Source organism: Coturnix japonica, chromosome 3, assembly GCF_001577835.2.
Source record: "Coturnix japonica isolate 7356 chromosome 3, Coturnix japonica 2.1, whole genome shotgun sequence".
Lineage (NCBI taxonomy): Eukaryota > Metazoa > Chordata > Aves > Galliformes > Phasianidae > Coturnix > Coturnix japonica.
Genome location: NC_029518.1, coordinates 25,580,252 through 25,593,589, shown reverse-complemented (window position 1 = coordinate 25,593,589; position 13,338 = coordinate 25,580,252). Strand labels below are relative to the sequence as shown.

At 36.0% G+C, this 13,338-nt stretch overlaps 1 long non-coding RNA gene across 2 annotated transcripts in view; it reads left to right on the top strand.

Annotated features, from left to right (window-relative positions):
• Positions 1–11,923, top strand: part of LOC107311126 — a 102,933-nt gene extending 91,010 nt beyond the window's left edge. For both annotated transcript variants that reach the window (XR_004306793.1, XR_004306794.1), the window contains exons 3-5: positions 1,927–2,310; positions 3,516–3,615; positions 11,823–11,923. This is a non-coding gene — a long non-coding RNA (uncharacterized LOC107311126). The remainder of the gene's footprint in view (positions 1–1,926; positions 2,311–3,515; positions 3,616–11,822) is intronic.
• The last annotated feature ends 1,415 nt before the right edge of the window (positions 11,924–13,338 follow it).

Below are 13,338 nucleotides of genomic sequence, written 5' to 3'. Positions count from 1 at the left end.
ATAGAAATGTGAAAGTGATATTATTCACCTTTGCGGTAGTTCACAGCTAGTAACTTTATTACCTTCGTATCATAATTTTATAACGTTCACTCCAGCAGTAGAAATTTTTATTTTAGTATTATTTTAAGCCTTCCTCAACTGGAAAACCAGTCTAAATTACGATCAATCAAACAAAAACCTTCCTCACATTAGAAGGAGATAGAATAGGATCCTATTCGAAATATCTCCTAACATCTAAACATTCCTGTTGGTTGCAACTTAGCCCTGAAATCTCCAGGTGCCTATAATTTCTGGCATTTCCACTATGCACACAGCTCTTCAGACCTTTGTACCCATGTTTATGGTTTCAGAAACTGTTCAGGCATTCTTTTGCCTACCACAGTTTCTGGGGCTGACTTTGTGAATGTGCTTTGGGCATGCTGAAGAAATCAGCATGTGACCTTTGGGTAAATATACCTCTTCAGACAATTTCATCCCTAAGAGGGATTTTAATGCAGGGCCTCCAGAGGGGTCCAGAAACCTTTTGTATAGGGTATTCTAAGTGTCGATGCTTCCAGTCTCTCCTATTCACAGCTTCTTCTCTTCCTGTGATGCAGTATGATTTGGGGAATATTGCCACAGGCAGGAAAATAACATTAACATCTCTAATTGTCCCTCCTTGTGGCACTAGCTCAGATTGCCTGCCTGGTAGACTGAATGGATGGGACTGTAGGGGTTTACCTTTCTATAGACAGGAGCCAACTTGGCTCTGAAAATGGGAGGTATTTGTAAGTTAGATCTTCTCCCTAAACATAGTCTAAAAACCTTCTATAATCTGCAAGGAGAGCAGGAAAGGTTGCAGACACCTCCTCTTTGCAGGAGCATAGAGACAGGTAGAACAAATCAAAGAAACAATGCTTATAACAAAATTTGTTCACACTGGATTTTAGGAGGATATTTAATGTGTAAAAAAATCCCTAGTCTGTGTTTGAAAAGTTATGTTCTGATGTTTAATAACTTTTGCCTGTGGCTTTAGATTCTTAGGTAAAAAATAGGTTTGTTTTTCAGAGATTTTAAAAGATAACTGCAGGCTGCTTCAGGTGAGAATTAACCCACACTGTACTCTTACCAAGGGTACTGCAAAATCAAAGGAACATGAGAAACAAACTCTTTCACTTCATTTATAGACTGGGATCATAGGATCATCTGTGACAAAAAGAAATATGTCTATTTACTGTGGACAGTAAAAAGCTTCAAGGGAAAGCCTGCATAGCGATCATATAGGATACAACTTTATCCATATATTTATTCAGTGAGTTCTTCCTAAGAACCATGTCCCTGTTTTCAAATCTCTCCTTTGCTATTTCATACCATTTTTCTGCCCATAGCAGTATCTACAGAAAATGATAGGGAATGAGAACTTGTAGTTTTCCATTCAACAGTCTGATAAAAGTATAATGAATGCTGAAGTTCTCTGTTGGTTCCACAACAACAACAACAACAACAAAAAGGTAATTTTAATTTCTGTGAAACTGTCTCAACTCATCCTTCTTTCGCATAGCAGCCATGTGCGTGAGGAGAGACAAGTGTTTGGGATTCTGTACAGTCTCAATGCAGACGTGCAAGAGGCACTTCCTGGGTTTCTCACTTTGTATCTGGAACTCAGTGCTTCCTGGCATTGTCAGAATCCAGCCCCTGCTTTGTAAATCTGTTCAAGTGGGGAAAAAAAATGTGGAGTTGGCAAAATAACAAACAGTGAAACAGATAGCTGGTATCTGTACATGTTATTTGTTACTTAGTAAAGGGAAGAAGTATGAGAAAGCTCTGATTTTCTTCTGGTTGATTTCTCCACTGCCACTTTGTGTCATGGATTTCAAATGGCAGAACCTTTCAGCGGAGAGCATTGGTTTGTGTTCCCCACTGACTTCTGATCTAATTGCCTTCCAGCCCTGTCCGCAGAAGACGAAGCTTAGTATGAAGATCCATGTGCTCAAACAGCAAGAAGATAACAATGACAGACATGTTGCCAAAAACTGGAACTGATGCTGCTAAAGAGCATCAGAGTTTAGTTTGACTCCACTTCCCAGATACAGCCTTCCTCAGAGACAACACGTCTTTATCTGGACAAAGAATCTTTTCCCTTATGACAAAAATGACATCAACCTCAACATATCTTATTAAGGACAGCATCAAGTCTAAGAAGACATGTATTTGTGAAGAGAGGTTGCTATGGTGCTGTATGCAGTGTCTGGAAATCGGAGTTGGTGAAGATATATTGTAGCTAAAAGAGACAAGATCTCCCATGGTTCATCGTTACTTCTTGTCAGCAAGGTAACTTGGGGTTGCAGAATGAAGGAGAAGCTTCAGCCTTAGAAGCTGAGAGCTGCTAATGATAAATTGCAATCTGCCACATGCTTCTTATACAAGATAGACAGTTGTGGCAACAAAAGGCAAAGAAAAGCTAGAAAAACTGCAGCAGATATTTGTGCCTTGCATTGGTGTGGGCATGGAAGGAGTTGTAACAAACACTGCAAGTACTGAGGCACATCACAACAGTGTCTTCTACAGTAGAACTGTGATTTGTTGAAGTAGGTATAGACAGTGTAGGCAGCAAGAAGAACAAAGCAGTGGGGCCAGATGTGAATCCCTCTAACCTGAAAGAGAAGCAATAGTGATGGAATGCCTCCAGACAATGAAAATGTAGGTCTGGGCCCGAATGTTTTTAAAAATTGATGCCTTGTGAAGCAGAATTTATGGGGTGAGTCCAAAACAAGTCTTTTATTATAGTGAAGCAATTTGGTTAGTCCTACTTAGCATCTATATTTTTAATCTTGCAGCTCTTGTTTTTAAGATTGATGGTGAGGCAATGTTGGCCAACAGAGAGAACCAAATTTCTTATTTTTCACATTCTTAAGTATTCTGGAAAATCCCTGCTGATGATTTATGAGGTTTTAAACAAAGTTCCAATTTTGGGTTTGTTTTTATAAAAATTCTGATTTTCACCCAAAATAATAGGGATTTTTTTAGAGCTGAAAAATATACTGTGAAAGAAAACAAAGGTGTGGGGTGGTTATTGAACACAGAAATGAAATCTGAAGAACATGAAGATGATTTTGATCAACAACGGGAAAATGCTGTGGCAGAAAACAGAGATGTAGTCCTACAGTTGTCACTTCTTCACAGGAGAGGAGAAAATACTGTGACAGAAATGCAGTGAAGAATTGACATCCTGGTTTAAAAAAAGAATCCTGGTTTAAAAAACCAAAAAACATAATTTTTAATTAATCTGTAATGATCATATTATTACAAAGCTAAGAGCAGATGAATGCAGGATAGCAAAACAGTTTTAAACTAAACATGAATCTTCCAAACATCTTGTCTCAAGTTCTGTATGAGAATTCCTCTAGATGCAGTTCAAAATTTATTGTGAGAACTCCAGTTTTGTCACAGTCTTTTTTTCTAGGTAAGAGGAGCAATGAAACAGCTCCTTGACCACTTGCCTGCAGTGTTCTTGATCCAATTTTTTTTTTTAACAGGACCTAAGTACATTCATCTCCCTTTCCTGCAAGTGAGTGATGATGAAGGAAGTAAAGAGATGTATAAAGTACCAGACAGTGGCAGAAATGAGGAACTAAGGTACTGGAATAGAAGCCTTATAAGTTCCTTCTTCTTTCACTTTCTGCCTGAAAAACAAACATAATTTTTCTCTGTCTAATTTTGTAAAATTCTAACCTTTGAAAAACATGTACTTGTTTATTAGCTTTCCATCTTAATTCGTGAAGATTCACACCCTCCCAAAAGCATTTTCTGAATATATTCAGCTTTAATTATAGATTGCCTTGGTCAAGTGATTGATAATGACAGTATGTGAGAGGTGGATGCTATTGCTTTGGCTGACTTGCATTTAAGAAGCCTGATGCCATTAAGCTTTTAAATAAGTACCAGCAGTTTTCAAAGCTGTCTCTAGATGCTCTTTTTGTATCCATTTTGTACCCGATTAGAGTCTGAGAAAGGAGAAATAAGAACAGTAGAAATCATAATTGATAGAACAGCCTAAAGAAAAGTTATTTAATTTGCTTTTATTATGGAAATTTTTAAACCTGGGGAAAATGTAAACCCATTTTCCAGACCGTTAACCAGAAGAGAGATAAATGAGAGAATCGAAGGTTGGAACTCCATGAAAATGTGCAACAGTTGAATACTCGCTCCTCAGATATCATATAGCAGTAGTTATTTGACATCTTTTGGATTTGTTACTTATCTCAGATATCCTCAGGATTTTCAGCTAGCACTTTGCGATATGCCAGAATGCTATAGGCTAACCTGATTAGAAAATATGATTGCATTTTTTCTTCTTGTCAAATTTACTGAGGATAAATTGTTCTTTTAAGAAGAGAACCAAAATTCATGATGATCCAATGGAATACTGTGATACTTTATGGGTTACATAGTTTTGTTATTATAATAACTGTGACCACTATGGTTAATACTTCTCAAATCTGGACTTGGGCAGAACATAAATATCAGAGTCTTGGCTCTATATTCAGTGAAGAACTGATAGTAATTCAACAATTATAATAAATTCTAATACTTTCTGAATGATGATTTTTCTCCACAGGGAAAATTCTTTTAAAAATTTTGCATTGACTTTATGTAAAATAATTACAAGTACTGATGATATGGGTGTGAAACATAGCTGGGCAGAATAAAAGGTGTGAAGCTGAACTGGTTAGAGAAATATCTTAGTCCAGGCCTCATGCCTTCAGTCTTTGTGAACTTTTTAATGCACATTCAAAATTCATACTGATGGAGTTCAATCGTTTAGTTGTTGCTTTTTAAATTATTATTTAAGTAAAAAGTGACAGTAGGAAGGAGGCAAATAAAGGAACAACGTGCGATTATTAAAAAAGATTATTATTCTGGGCATCTGGCTTTTTTTCCAGGATGACTGTTAATGTGCAATTTAAATATAGGCAAATCATTTCTCTCAGAACTAATAGGTCAAGAAGACTTCAGAGAGTTGCTGTGAGTTTTAAGAAATTACTTTTGTTAAAGATGTCATTGTCATGAATGAGAATCTCATTTTATATCAGAAATATATGATTACTGCTATTAAAGTAAGAACAGTAATTTTTTTATATTGATTATCAGATTTATTGTACAGATAGAATCAATATTAGGAAGAAGAAATGCCAAGCATTGGTCACAGCACATTCTTCTGAATTCTTCACAGATTCCAGTATTGAAAATAACAATGAAGAAAATGGGAGGAAAAGTGCAACAAAAATTGCCCTTAGGTATGGGGAGAGCAGTCTTTAGCTGCTCAGGAATCTTGGAGAACTAGGTAGCTCAGGGAAACTGCTTTTGAAGGCAGTGGGATCCATAGTGATGGTCACTTCTCCAGAGCCATCTCTTTAGAGTGCAGGAATTGATGATTCTGAAGTTTTGGAAGTCAAGAAGGCAGGGCAAAAGTTCATCTTGGTTGAGCAGGGATCTTCTAGAGTTTAGGTGGAAAAAAGCAGATGGCCTCTGGAAGGTAGGAGGTTAGGTAAGATGAGAGGGCTACAGAGACACTGTTTGCCATTGTAAGCAGAATTTGTGCAGTTAAAGACCAAAGCTGAAGATGACTGGTACTGCCAGAGGTAAGAAAAACGCAAAAGTAGGATCAGAGGTAGCATTTTTTCATTCCTTGTTGAGGTTGGTCACCTCCCAAATAGAGGCATAAATAAAGCAAAGAGATTTCATGCCTTCTTTGTCTCTTTATTTAATATTAGTTATGGCCCGCAGGACACTTGGGGCTTTGAATTGTAGGATTATGGCTATGGGAACAGTAACTTCACAGCTGACTGAACCTGTTCAGGATTTTCTACTCCAACTGAAAACACATAATTCTATGTGGTTCAATGGGAGTCATCCCAGAGAGCTCAAAGGGCTGTCTCATGTTATCATAAGGCTTCTCTCAATTATTTTTTAACAGTCTTGGATTACTGGCAACAGACCACCTATTCTAAGGTTCCTGTGCTTCTTATACCCTTTGGGTCCTGCAAACAAATAGAACTCTTAAATTCTTCTCAAAGCATTGAAATCTTAGCAATGAAGCAGTGGGTAAGCACTGCCCTGTACTTCAGGTAGAAAACAGCAGGTTATATGCTTTTTTTTTTTTCTTTCTGGATAGATCATCATAAAATCATCATAGAATGGCCTGCTTTGAAAAGGACTTCAATATGTATTTTCAACCCCTCTGCTGTGGGCAGTGTCACCAACCAGCAGACGTGGCTGCCTGCCCAGAGCCGCATGCAGCCTGGCCTTAAATACCTCCAGGGATGGGGCTATCCACAACCTCTCTGGGCAACCTGTTCCAGTGTGTCACCACTGTCTGAGTGATGATATGTTCTAATTAAACATTTCCTTTCCTGAGCCTTTGATCTTTCTAGTAGCTGAGAAAAGTAATCAGTATTGTAAATACTATTGTTGGAACTCAGGACAAGTTTATTTAGTCAACTGGCAAACTTCATGCAACTGAGATTTTTTCTTTTTTTTTAGATTAGTGTTTTGTTTTGTTTTTTAAGACAAATATTTGTTTAAAGGTTAACAGATAAAATATTTTCTCAATGTTCTGCATGTTTTGCCTTTCCTGTGACTGACAGTTACTAGTTAAAATGATGTCTTTTGTTCTGTGTATTCTGTCTTTTGAATTTAGGTTTGTGATATTATTTAGGCTTCTGGAGGAGTCTTAAGCAAGTTTCATAACATCTCATCTTTAATTTCCTGTTTGAGCGTGAGGCTGAACAAGTGTGGGTTTTTTTGTGTTGTTTTGTGGTGGTTTTTTTTTGTTTCCTTTTAACATTTTTCCTTAGAGAAAAAAGACAATAAGAGTAGGAGGAAGAAAATTTTCATTAAATATGTTTATGTAGAAGATCTTGACCACTTTGTTACATAATCAGAAATATGAATTTCAGAAACTATTCAAAGGAATTTCACTAAGCCCTGAATTTTTTTAATAGAAAGTTTGAGATTAAGACTGTTTCAATCCTTACAATTTACCAAAAGTTGTTGATTTTTGTTTATGTGTTGAAGTAATCAACTATCTGAACTGTATATGTCACGATGCCATGAATGAATTCTGTGGGTGGAGAGTCTGATTTGTAGAAGAATATAGAATCTGAAGAAAAATATAAGTAATTCATTTTCAGTTCTAGTTTTCTCAGCTTTTGAATACTGTAGAATTTGGAGCTGGAAACAAACAAACAACAAACAAACAACAGGGCTTTCATCTTTCTATTTCAGTTCCAGAAGAACCCTAGACCTCTAGGCTATGTGTCCACTTGCTGTGTAAAGAATTACAAGCACACAGTAATTGATCTCTAAGAAGGAATATCAGGAAAGATGTGTTTCATTATTAAGACAAGACTACATTGTACATGTGCCTTGATTTTATGCAGTTAGTTCAATTCCTGCTTCATCCCAAGGTCCTACTTTTCCTGTTTCATTCATGTTTGTTTGTGCCTGGGAAATTAATCTAAGCTTGAGCTGAGGAGCAGATGTGTTCCCATTTTCTCTCAGCTGTCTTTTTTGAGAGACAAGTTAGAGCAAGATACAGTTCTTTTTTCAGTCTAAACAGTTGTATTTTTTTTCGGGTGGATTTGTACACTGGTCTTCTTTTGACCAGAAGGTAAGACAGAGTCAAAATAGGTATGTGCCGTCATCTGCTTAGATGCAAGGTTTTCATGGAAACATACCACCTCCATTCAGTGCTTCCCCCTCCCACTCTCTCCTCCACATTCCACTTCTTTACTCCATCTTTTATTGCTGAACATCATCGTATCGCATGGAATATCCCTTTGGCTGTTTTGGGTCAGCTGTCCTTTATGTGTCTCCTCCCAGTTCCTAGTGCATCCACAACCTCCTAAATGACAGAACAGCAGGAGAAATAGAAAAATCTTCAACTCTACAAGAAGGCATAAAGGGACTTTCTCCCGTATTTGTTATTTATCTGTCTTCGTGTTAATAATGTGTGCTTACAACACACTACTAAGGTACTGAATGTGTATTTTATATCCCAATCTGCTTTTCTCAGTATGTACCTTTCATCTATTTCTTAAAACTATTTTTCTAAATATAATCTAACTTAATATTGAAATTCATTTCTACCCTCAGAAAATAGCCATTTCAGCAACTTCTAGCAGGACTGAATATTTTGAAATATACTTCCCTAAAAATTATACTTCTGATAATTTTTTGGAATTTTGCCACCAGCTGTGGTCATTGAGAATATCTGAAAATGTTAAAGTAATTATCTCTTGCTAACATAAAAAGATTAATTTAATCACATTCAGTTGTAGCTAGCTTTAAGCATGCAGAAATGTATCTCCTTTTAAAGAGAGAGACAGAAATCGGTGGCTTTTATTAAAAGTTTTTCTCAGCATGTCAAAAAAATTTCTTTGCAAAGGTAGAAGTGATAAATAAGCATTTTGCCCATCTTCAATTCATTTTAATGTTTCCACATTCTTTGTGAGACTTTTTATTTTTCTCTTTTTTAATAACACTCCTAAATGAGTAATTCTGTGCCCCGTGTCACTTTTTTCTTCCATTTTTGTCTTTGAGCTGTGCTGGGAAAGGACTTCTACTTGTCAGCAGACCTATCAAGAGAAATAAAAACAAATGTATTTATGGTGATGCAGAGGAGTTTAGTCACAATACAATCTCTCTCAAAGCCTTTGAACTAAATAACCCCAACTCAGGGAAGATTTGCCAGACTATTATATGGTCACAGATGTGGGAGATCAAGCTCAGGAGGAACTTGCAAACTTTTATATCAGAAAAATAAGCAGATTCATGGAATTGTTTGTTTGCTGCTTTTTTTTTTTTTTTGTACCAAATTTAAACAGAACTATAGTATGTGGCCATTTGACTGACAATGACAGTATATCATCTCTTTGAAAGCATTTGTTTCTTGGCATTTGCACTCATACGCTTACGTGTATTTGCTTTTCTTTTTTGCCTTAGCAAACTTCCATATGCTAAATTCTGTGGGGCTGATCAGCGTTTATCAAGAACAAGTCATGATCACTTGAGAAACTGGATCTTTCATCTGGATCTATGCATTTTAATGTAAAAACATACTAAGATTATAAGATAAAAACCTTAAAGTTCAATCTCAAGTAGAAATAAAGTCAGGATCAATTTTATAGAGAAAAGCTGTGGCTGAATTTCTGCAGCAGCAGTAGTTTACTTATAAATCTCATTCTAACATGTCACAGAGACAGTTCTGAGCTATTCTGCACCAGGTCTCATTGAACATGGCCACTTACCAATTCAAATCACTCCTCCCTGCTTCTTACAGCATCTTTTTTTTTTTTTTTTTTTTTTTTTTTTTTTTTTAACAGAGATCTTGTTGCAGCCCTTCAAATGAAACCTAAGGAGGGTACATCTGGGAGTTGTGCTCCAGCATGATGGTGTATAAAGCCATCCTTCACCTAATACTGAATACAAATTGGCAAGTTCTCAATATTCATCGAGGAAAAAGTTCCCACAGTCAGTCACTATTTATATCTGAGAAGCCCTTAGTGTTTTGCTGCCATTGACATGCTGTGTAGTGCAACAAATGAGATTTGATTTACAGACAGCTAGAGTGGGAGGCCAGGTGGGTTGTATTCAAGGATAACAATGCACTTCAGTGTAGTGGAACCAGTGTAGATGGCAGCAAAGAGCAGCTACTTGGGTCTTGAGTACCCATTGGCAGTGTAAGTGATGCCTTCTCCAACTATCCTTCTGACACATGAACAGAAATTCTGGCAGAAGTGTAGGTAAGTCCTATGTCACCATTCCAAAATATACAGCTTTGGTTTCAAAGCAAAATACAGGCTTTGATGTAGTTTGCAACTACCAATAAATTAATGCTCCACTGGAGACTGCTGATTGTAGCTCTGTAATGGAGTTGCTTGCAGTATAATTGTTTATTAACTATTTAAGATTATAGTTCTTTCAAATCCTGAAATTTTTGATGGTTATATTGATATTAGAAGTTCACTTTAAAGCTGCTGACTTACATGAATAGAGGAAAAGATCTGTTAAAGTGGAGGTTGAGAAAGAAGATCCAGTTGTCATGGAAATTGAATGTAACTGAAGACTGACAGAAAGGTTTAAAATCTAGAGAGAACCAATCTGTTCATTGTAAGCCATGCACACAGCTAATTTTTCTATGAGCAATGCTAAGTGTTAAACAAATTGTTTCTGACTGAGTGCTCAATGCTGTGGAAAGCAGCGAAACCAGGAGAATCCAGTTGCAAAGATTTTGCAGTCTGAAATCTGAACTTGGAAAATCCCAAGAACAAAGAAAGAAAGGAATTACATTCCTTCTGTGGGAAGGCAGTTTATTGTGGTTTTGTATCTTCTTCTGATTAACCTTTATTCCATGTGACAAAAAAATGGTGAAGGCTTTCAGAGTTAAAAGTATGAGTTACAATGACTACTCTCTGGAAGACTGTCTCAGTTGACACACACACACACACACACACAAAAAAAAAAAAGACAGCTCCTATCCAATTAAGATGTAAAGTGGTTTTTTTTTCTTTTTTTTTCTTTTTTTTTTCTTTTTTCCTACTTTTTAAATATGTTGCAAAGACAATAGAAAAAAAATATATATCTTTTTTTAGTTCCACTGCTAAATCTTTGGGAAGACAAAGGTTATGATGTGAACAAGCAAACGAAGTACAGAAATCTCTGTAATTCCTTTGATGTAGATAGTCAGCTGCAGATATCTCCTGAGATATCTTCTCTCTCCAGATGTTAGCGCAGCTGGAAATGCTTTAAGACCAGTTTTCTTTGTAGTGGTTTTACAGATAGAGCCACAGAATTTAAAGACAAAAAGAAAATTAAAGGGAAGATCTTTGGGAACACAATCAAAGGCTTGCTCCACAATGTTTGACAGGCAAAACTTACTTTGTCAGTGCTGCCTCTTGTTCCTGCACACTCTCTTATTAAATTCTACTGATAATACCCTGAATTTCTTCTAGCCAATTTCAGATATCTTTGTAATGGATGCTATATAAACACCTTTCGGTAATGGAGTATGTGAGTTGGCACTATGCAATTATTGCTTTTGTTCCTCCTCTCCCCCCCAAAAAAGAGGGAAACTGATCAAAACTCTGACTCCTATAATCCTAAATTCTAAGGATCTGAACACTGTCTCCCACCCTACAGTGTGAAATATTCATATGTTCTTGGAAGTTCCTCTTTATGGCTCACAGTTCCCATACAGAATCATGGTTACAGGTAAAACTTGCTGAAAACATTTCAAGTAATAGTTCACAGGCTGTCTACCTTAAGAAGAATAGTCTGAGTTTCCGGGTTAGAGGACAGGGCGTGTAACTTGATTGGCAAGGATGAATAACTTTGCTGAGAAAGGAAGGTACTATAACAGTCTTCCCAGGAAAGGGAGGAAGCTGAAACATATGTTACGGATTCCAGTATAAATACATGTACTTTGGTTAATATTGCATCTATATGAGTGCATATATAATGAGTGCAAAATAATAATATGATTTAAGAATCTATTATTTCTAAACCATTTGGCAAAATTGTGAGTTAGTCTTACCACAAAGAAGTGGATTAAAAGTCTTCTATAATGTTTATCATCTAGGGTAAATATTAAACATGATTTTGCCTGTCCAATGTACGATATGATGGATTGATATCAGAGTAATAATAAAAGACCTGACTAGTTGTTTTTCCTGTTTTATTTTGTTTTTGTATTCATTTTTTATTTCACTTAGAATGAACTATGAAACAGATTACTATCAGGTTGTTGTTTTTGTTTTGTTTTGTTTTTGTTTTTATTGTAGGCTTTCCTTCCCAATAAAATCTCCAAATGCAATAATGCTGTTTTCTGTGGAAGAAGAATGTTGCTCTTTAAAAAGTAAGTGGCTCCCAGATAAGTTTTGTGGCACATTTCATCATAGCATTTCCATTGATTTTAGATGTTGCAGTAGCTCTTTCAGCTTTTAGAAACTTGGCAACAGTGCATTAGAGTAACTCGAGATTATTGCCAATTCAGAAAGGGAGCAGAGAATGATGCTTTCATGAATTTGTGGTGCCTGTATCTGTGAAACTCTGAAACGCGTCTTTTTTTTTCCTCCTCCCTCTGGTCCCTTTTTGTTACGGAGCCTCTTAGGGAGTTCAGTCTTGTTTTTCTTATTGTAGTTTTTTTTAATTCCTTTTTTAATTAATGTCTATATTAAAAATACCTTAAAATTCTTTGTAACCTCTACATCTATTCTTACAGTTATATATATACATTACATATATTTATTTAAACTACTTTGTAGGCTTTGCAATATTATAAAAAAATATGTAAGTTGGGAAAGTTGGATAAATTCAACTTATTCTTTATGGATATTAACATGTTGCAAATAAATGGTCCTTGTAAGAATGAAGAGAGAAACTGCTGTCTCACCTTGGCTCTGGTAGTCTTTGGTAACCGACTGTGATCTCTTTCCCTTCAATGTTTTTCTTTGATTGTTTTGATTAAGATCATGAAATATTTCCTGAATCAGCAAGAGTAATCTAAAGCGGCAGGCCTTATGACCTTGTGTCATATCATTTCTCAGGCATATGGCACAGATAATCTTTTTCTCTACTACACTTCTACTGAAAGTTATTGGGCAGGATTTCTGACTATTGAGAAGAATTAAGGTAAACAAGTAGTCCACATATTATTTCATATTTAGGCACTCCATACTTCAGTTTATCACTGGAGAGCATAGCAGTAAAGTTCTGTTAAGTTAAACTACTGTTTGATGTTGGTGAAAGGAAGACTTTTTAACAAGGTAAATTCTATTCTGAAAACATTTTTCATGGACTCAAATAATTTTTTCTCTGTCTTTGACTCATGTGTTGCCAGAGTGATGTTCAACAGGCTTGGCTCTAAAGATTATAGAAGTCCCTTAGCTCTAAAAACTGTAGAAAGCACAGTTTAAATTCTTTTTGTTATCTGAGACTAGCTTTCTGAGATATAATCACCCTAGGGAATGGAAATTGTCCCCAGCAAAAACAAAAAAATTTACACAAATTGTTTCAATTTTCAGAATAGTATTTAACTGTAGTTTTAGTAAATAATATCTTTTACACATCTGATGCACCAAATGTTCATGTCTTTCTCAACAAAGTGGCATTTTCTTGCAGCAACCTTTACCAAAATTCAGCAAGTGCCTCCTGCTGTTTGTTCTTTCATGTTTATTTATTGATTCTGATTCCATCTAGTAATTTTCTGTCATTTGTCTGGCTGTACAAACCTTGCCTTTTTGGCAATTCAATACAGAGTTATAAATTAGGCAAGGCAGTGTGTGAAGAGTCAAGTAT